At 37.4% G+C, this 7,139-nt stretch overlaps 2 non-coding genes across 2 annotated transcripts; one reads left to right on the top strand and one right to left on the bottom strand.

Moving 5' to 3' along the window:
- The first annotated feature begins 211 nt into the window (after window positions 1–211).
- On the top strand, window positions 212–318 carry LOC128287002 (small nucleolar RNA R71). Its single transcript, XR_008277702.1, has one exon. It is a non-coding gene; the product is annotated as a small nucleolar RNA R71 (small nucleolar RNA).
- A 5,992-nt stretch (window positions 319–6,310) lies between these two features.
- Window positions 6,311–6,417, bottom strand: LOC128287164 (small nucleolar RNA R71). Its single transcript, XR_008277860.1, has one exon. It is a non-coding gene; the product is annotated as a small nucleolar RNA R71 (small nucleolar RNA).
- Window positions 6,418–7,139: the final 722 nt, after the last annotated feature.

Below are 7,139 nucleotides of genomic sequence, written 5' to 3'. Positions count from 1 at the left end.
AACTGAGTCGACGTTATAAACGCCGGCTGTTTTTGTTGGCTTAGTCCTCATGACTTGCCACTGATAGTTATTCAATGACATTTCTTCAATGAATTCATAAGCCTCCTCAGGTGTTTTGTTGTTGATGGTTCCGCTAGCAGCTGCGTCAACCATTTGTCGAGTCGAGGGATTCAGACCATTGTGGAATGTTTGTACTTGAAGCCAAAGCGGTAACCCATGGTGAGGGCACCTTCTCAGTAAGTCCTTGTATCTCTCCCATGCATTGTAAAGTGTTTCTAAATCCATCTGCACAAAAGAAGAGATATCACTACGTAATTTAGCCATTTTAGCTGGCGGAAAGTATTTTAGTAAAAAAATTTCGGTCATTTGTTCCCAAGTAGTAATTGACCCTCGTGGTAACGAGTTCAACCACTGTTTAGCTTTGTTCCTTAACGGAAAAGGAAATAACCGAAGAATAATGACATCATCAGAAACGCCATTAATTTTAAATGTATCACAAAATTCTAGAAAGTTTACTAAGTGAGCGTTGGGATCTTCATCCTGCAAACCATCAAACTGAACAAACTGTTGTATCATTTGAATTGTGTCAGGTTTCAGTTCAAAAGTATTTGCAGCTACAGCTGGTCTAACGATGCTAGACTCAGTTCCTGTTAAAAAAGGTTTAGCATAACCATACATAATGCGTGGAGTAGGATTTTGATTAGCCGCAATTGTAGGAGGTAGCTGATTGCTTTGGTTTTCAGCCATCTATTCGGTTTCTACAAACTGTACGATCGATTTCTTTGTCAAAAAGCAATGGTCCTGATAGGTTTCTTCTAGTCATAAACTATAAAAACCTGCCAAGAGAAAGAAAAATTAAATTAATAAATAATAAAAATAATTAAATTAAATTAAATTGCAAGAAAAATAAATGGCTAAAGTAATAAAAATTGAGCGTTCCTAATATTTTAGTTCTCCGGCAACGGCGCCAAAAACTTGATCGCGTGATTCGTAACAAGTAATAAATATTTATAATGAAGATCAAAACCTAGACTAACTATTATCACGACGAAAAGGCAAGCGCACCTATCGAACAATAGTATAGTAATGGCAAGACCGAGATATTGTACCCAAGGGAACCAAAAGTAATAACTAATCTTTTTATTATTTAACCTAGAAATAAAGAGGGGTTGTTTGTTAGACTAATTAACTAAACTAATTAACTGATTAAACTAAAGAAAAGAGAAAATTTGGAAAAAGACTTGAAGAAAAGTAATTGATAACAAGGACACCCAAGGAGGAATCCACCTAGATTTCACTTGTTATCTGACTCTGAACCAGATGATTTATTCACTTGACTTGATCCGTGAGACTCCCTAACCTATATTATTATCTCTTTCGAGACTAATAACGTCTAACCCTCAGTTGAATTAATCAAAATCTCTTTCTTAATTAAAACCCCTAGGGAAGCAGTAAATCAATCTATGGACTCCCATATAAGGTTTCACCCTAATTCGGCAAAATCTCGTAACCCTATTTCTAGGCGTTCGATCAACTTCGCTTAATTATGCCAAATCTACTTTTAGACAGGGACTTTTGCTCCTCTACATAAGCACATCAAATCATGAATTAATACCCGGAATATTAACTCAAGCATTAAGAACACATAATTAAGAACAAATCAAGTATTTATCATACAGTTCAGATAATAATAACAAGATCCATCATAGGTTTCAACCCCCTTAGGTATCTAAGGGGTTTAGTTCATAATAAAATAAGAGTACATCTCAAAAGTATGAAAATAACAAAACATAAAGAAAACTCTAAAACCCCTAATGAAATTCTGAGAGAGATCTTCAGTCTTGGAATAACTCCGACTTTTGGGATGGATCGTTTGGCTTTCTTCAAGTAATTCCCGGCGTGCGATTCTGTACTCCAGAAAAGTCCTGGAGAGAGCGGCCCCCTTCTAAGTCATATTTAGGGTGTTTATATAGGCTTTGGATTGGCTTTCTTCCTCCCTAAGTATCCTTTTCTGTGTAAAATACAACTCTTTGAAAAAGGGACACGTCCGTGTGCCACGGCCGTGTGACGTGATTGCCAGGCTGTGTTCAATCCGTTAAATTACACACGGTCATGTGGGTCAATGGCTAGGCCATATGAATTGTGAAAGCCTTGGTCGACACCCTCGAAAGACACGGGCATGTGAGCTGCCCATGTGGCAAGGCTTAGGTCGTGTCATCATCTCGATTTGGTCTGATTTGTCCCTTTTTGGCTTCTTTTAACTCTTGGTGCTATCTTGAGTACAAAACATGAAATAACCGGATTAAGAGCACCAAAATCCATAAATCTAGTAATAAACATCCATAAATATGCTAGGTATTTGGGGTAAAAATATGTATAATTTTGCGTTTATCACTACCTATGGCAGTTTCAGTCAAAATCAAAATACATTTTTCAGATAGAACTTACAGGATCAACGTGGAGACTAAGCGTACCACACATTTAGTAAAACATTTGAAAATACTTCAAATCATTTGAAATAGTTCTTTTAGAAATTTCTTATTTTGGAAGAAACCCAAATCCACAGTTAAGTTTTATAACTCGGCTCTGATACCACTAAATGTAACACCCCAAGCTCGGCCTAGACGTTATGGTCAAATTTGGCAGTGTCACATTGAAGTATTTTTCGAAACCATAATTTCATTGAAAAGCCCATTATATAATAAAACCTTATTATATCATTAACAAAAATTTGTAAAGCATATTAGATTGTTATTACACTTTAAAACTGTGTTTGTTGTGGAAGCTTTAAAATTATATTAAGAAGACGTGGTGTTTTTGAAAAACAGTTACCTTTTGAAAACATGTCTTCTTCCTACAACTAGCAGTTTATATCAAAGAAAGTAAAAATCCCAAATTAAAAGTTAAAACCTTAGAGAGGCTTCATTACATAAATAAATACACAATTCAAAATTTAATAGTAAATAAAAGTCAAATATAAAGTAGGAGCAGTAGTGTGGCCACCTCTGAATCCCTCGTAACACTGATCCGTCTAAGGCTAGGGATTTCTTGTACAGATAAATAGAAGGGTGAGTTTATGAAAACTCAATGTGTAATCCCTTAATAAATAGACATTCAAACATACAATGAACAAATATAGTCTGGGCCTAAGTCCATATCAGTAACAGTGGCAATATCAGTTTGGGCTTTAACCCAACTCAATACAGAAATAGTCATGTGGGCCTTCGCCCATTGCAGTAATAGTAAACAGTGCAGTACATATATGAACTCAGAAATGCTACCCATCCAGCCTCTACACACCACTCCATCTAGCCCTATACACCATGTGGGGCTAAAATCAACCCACCTATCCCTACACACCAAAAATAGCACCGGTTGTGGCACTAAACAGTATTGCAACAAAGTTGCCAGTAATATGAACAGCTTAAAGCCATCAGTAGGTCCACAGTCATCCTGGGCGACCCATGGAACCTTAGGTCCACAGTCATCTTAGGCGACCCTTGCGACCATATCAGTACAGTACACTTCTTCCAAAATAACAATCCCAACCCCATACAACATGTCATGCATCCTATCATAATATCTTACATGAATGCAACATATATATAAGGTGGCATGCTCAAATGTAGTCATACACATCGTAGGGAAAATCAGTCATTTTACTTTACAGGGGTATTACAGTCATTTTACCTTATAAGGATATTTCGGTCATTTTACCCTACAAGGGTATTACAGTCATTTTACTTTATAGGGGTATTTCGGTCATTTTACTTTATGAGGGTATTTCGGTCATTTTACCCTATGGGGGTATTTCAATCATTTTACCCTATAGGGGTATTTCGGTCATTTTACCCTATGAGGGTATTTCGATTATTTTACTTTATTAGGGTATTTCAGTCATTTTACTCTATGAGGGTATTTTGGTCATTATACATTATGAGGGTATTTCAGTCATTTTATTCTATGGGGGTATTTCGGTCATTTTACTATACGGGGTATTTCGGTCACCATTTCGGCCCAACATGCCCCAAAACGGCCTAAGCCCATGAGATTGCCCATGGTGGCCTCTCGTAATCCAATACCCACGTTTATGCGTTTGGGGTTACCACACGAGTGATCGTACGCCCATGTGGCATCAACAGTCTTATGTTTCGATTTTTGCCTATTTATGGTTAGGACAGTGATTACTGATAAACGCCAAATTATACATATCTATAACCCAAATACTTAGCATATTTATGGATGTTTATTACTAGATTTGTGGATTTTGGTGCTCTTAATCCGGTTATTTCATGTTTTGTACTTAGGAGAGCACCAAGAGTCGAAAGGAGCCAAAAACGAGCTAAAAAGGGACAAAATGGACCAAATCGAGAAGATGACACGGCCTAAGCCTTGCCACACGGGCATCTTGCACACCTGTGGCCTTCGGGGGTGTCGACCAAGGTTTTCACGATTCACAAGGCCAGGCCATTGAGCCCACACGGCCGTGTACAATTCAACGGATCGAACACGGCCTGGTAATCACGTCACATGGTCGTGGAACACGGGCATGTCCTTTTTTCAAAGAGTTGTATTTTACACGGAAAAAGGTACTTAGGGAGGAAGAAAGCCAATCCAAAGCCTATATAAACACCCTAAGTGTGACCTAGAAGGGCAGCTCTTTCTAGAACTTTTCTGGAATACAGTACCACACGTCGGGAATTACTTGAAGGAAGCCAGACGATCCATCTCAAAAGCCGGAGCTACTCCAAGACTAAAGATCTCTCTCAGAATTCCTTCAGGGGTTTTAGAGTTTTCTTTATGTTTTGTTATTTTCATACTTTTGAGATGTACTCTTATTTTATTATGAACTAAACCCCTTAGATACCTAAGGGGGATAAAACCTATGATGGATCTTGTTATTATTATCTGAACTGTATGATAAATACTTGATTTGTTCTTAATTATGTGTTCTTAATGCTTGAGTTAATATTCCTGGTATTAATTCATGATTTGATGTGCTTTTGCAGAGGAGGAATAGACCCTGCCTAAGAGTAGATTTGGCATAATTAAGCGGAGTTAAGAGATTTTGCCGGATTAGGGTGAAACCTAATAAGGGGATCCGTAGATCGAGTTAATGCAACCCTAGAGTGTTAACTAGAGAAAAGTCTCAGTTATTCAATCTAGGGATTAGACGTTTATTAGTCTTGAATAGGGATAATAACTTAACTTAAGGATCTCTACGGAACAAGTCAAGTGAATAAATCGTCCGGTTCAAAGTCAGATAACAAGTGAAGTCTAAATGGATTCCTCCTTGGGTGTCGTCTTTATCAATTGCTTTTCTTCAAGTCTTTTTCCATATTTTTTCTTTTCTTTAATTAAATCAGTTAATTAGTTTAAATAATTAGTTTAATAAACAAACCCTTTTATTCTTGGGTTAGATAATAAAAAGATAGTTATTACTAGTACTTTTGGTTCCCTTGGGTACGATATCCTGGTCTTGCCATTACTATACTATTGTTTGATAGGTGCGCTTGCCTTTTTATCATGATAATAGTTAGTCTAGGTTTGATCTTCATTATAAATATTTATTACTTGTTACGAATCACGCGATCAAGTTTTTGGCGCCGTTGCCGGGGTTCTGAAATATTAGGAACACTAAATTTTTATTACTTTAGCCATTTATTTTTCTTGCAATTTTATTTTATTTTATTATTTATTATTTACTTTTTCTCTCTTGGCAGGTTTTTTATAGTTTATGACTAGAAGAAACGCGTCAGGACCATTACTCTTTGACGAAGAAATCGATCGTACAATTCGCAAAAATCAAAGAGAAATAAGGTATAGTTTACGCTACACGGAGAACAAGCAAGAAGACGATACTCAAACCCCAACCGAAGAGATGGCCAAAAACCCAGGCGATCAGCTGCCTCCTGCAATTGTAGCTAATCAAAATCCTGCTCCACGTACTATGTATGATTATGCTAAACCTTCTTTAACAGGAACTGAGTCTAGTATAGTTAGACCTACTATTGCTGCGAATAATTTCGAACTAAAACCTAACACAATTCAAATGATACAGCTGTTTGTTCAGTTTGATGGTTTGCACGAAGAGGATCCCAACACGCATTTGGCAAATTTTCTTGAATTTTATGATACATTCAAAATTAATGGCGTTTCTGATGATGCCATTCGTCTTCAGTTATTTCCCTTTTCACTGAGAAACAAAGCTAAACAGTGGTTGAACTCGTTACCACGAGGGTCTATCACTACTTGGGAACAAATGACCGAAAAGTTTTTACTAAAATATTTTTCACCGGCTAAAACGGCTAAATTGCGTAATGATATCTCCTCTTTTGTGCAAATGGATTTAGAAACATTGTACGATGCATGGAAGAGATACAAGGACTTACTGAGAAGGTGCCCTCACCATGGGTTACCGCTTTGGCTGCAAGTTCAAACGTTCTACAATGGTGTGAATCCCTCGACAAGACAAATGATTGAAGCAGCTGCTGGCGGAACCATTAACAATAAAACACCGAAAGATGCCTATGAATTCATAGAGGAGATTTCACTGAACAACTATCAGTGGCAAGTTATGAGGACAAAGCCAACGAAAACACCCGGCGTCTATAACATCGATTCAATCACTATGCTCTCTAATCAGGTAGAACTTCTTAATAAAAAGATTGATAGTTTTCTTGGTTCTACGCAAGTACATCCAGTAATGAGGTGTGACTTAAGCGGATGAGGTGTAGATACAAAATACCAATCCTTCAATCCTACAACTGAAGAGGAACAAGTCAACTAAATGGGTAATAATAACTTTAGATCTCAAAATAACCCATACAATAATACTTATAATGCAGGTTGGAGGAACCACCCAATTTTTCCTGGGGAGGTCAAGGAAATCAAAAGCCACAAAATCCTCAAGGTTTTCAACAGCCACCTTATCAACAAGAGAAAAAACCAAACCTTGAAGAGATGCTTTCCAAATTCATCTCGGTGTCAGAAACCCGTTTCCAAAATACCGAGACAACACTTAAGAATCAACAAGCATCGATCCAAGGAGTTGAAACTCAGATAGGCCAGCTGTCCAAACTAATCTCCAAACGACCACAAGGTAGCCTACCAAGTAATACTGAACCTAATCTGAGGGA

The sequence above is a fragment of the Gossypium arboreum genome, chromosome 13 (assembly GCF_025698485.1).
Source record: "Gossypium arboreum isolate Shixiya-1 chromosome 13, ASM2569848v2, whole genome shotgun sequence".
In the NCBI taxonomy this organism is placed as follows: Eukaryota; Viridiplantae; Streptophyta; class Magnoliopsida; order Malvales; family Malvaceae; genus Gossypium; species Gossypium arboreum.
The sequence above is the reverse complement of the archived record's forward strand: the minus strand, read 5'-3'. Positions and strand labels throughout refer to the sequence as shown.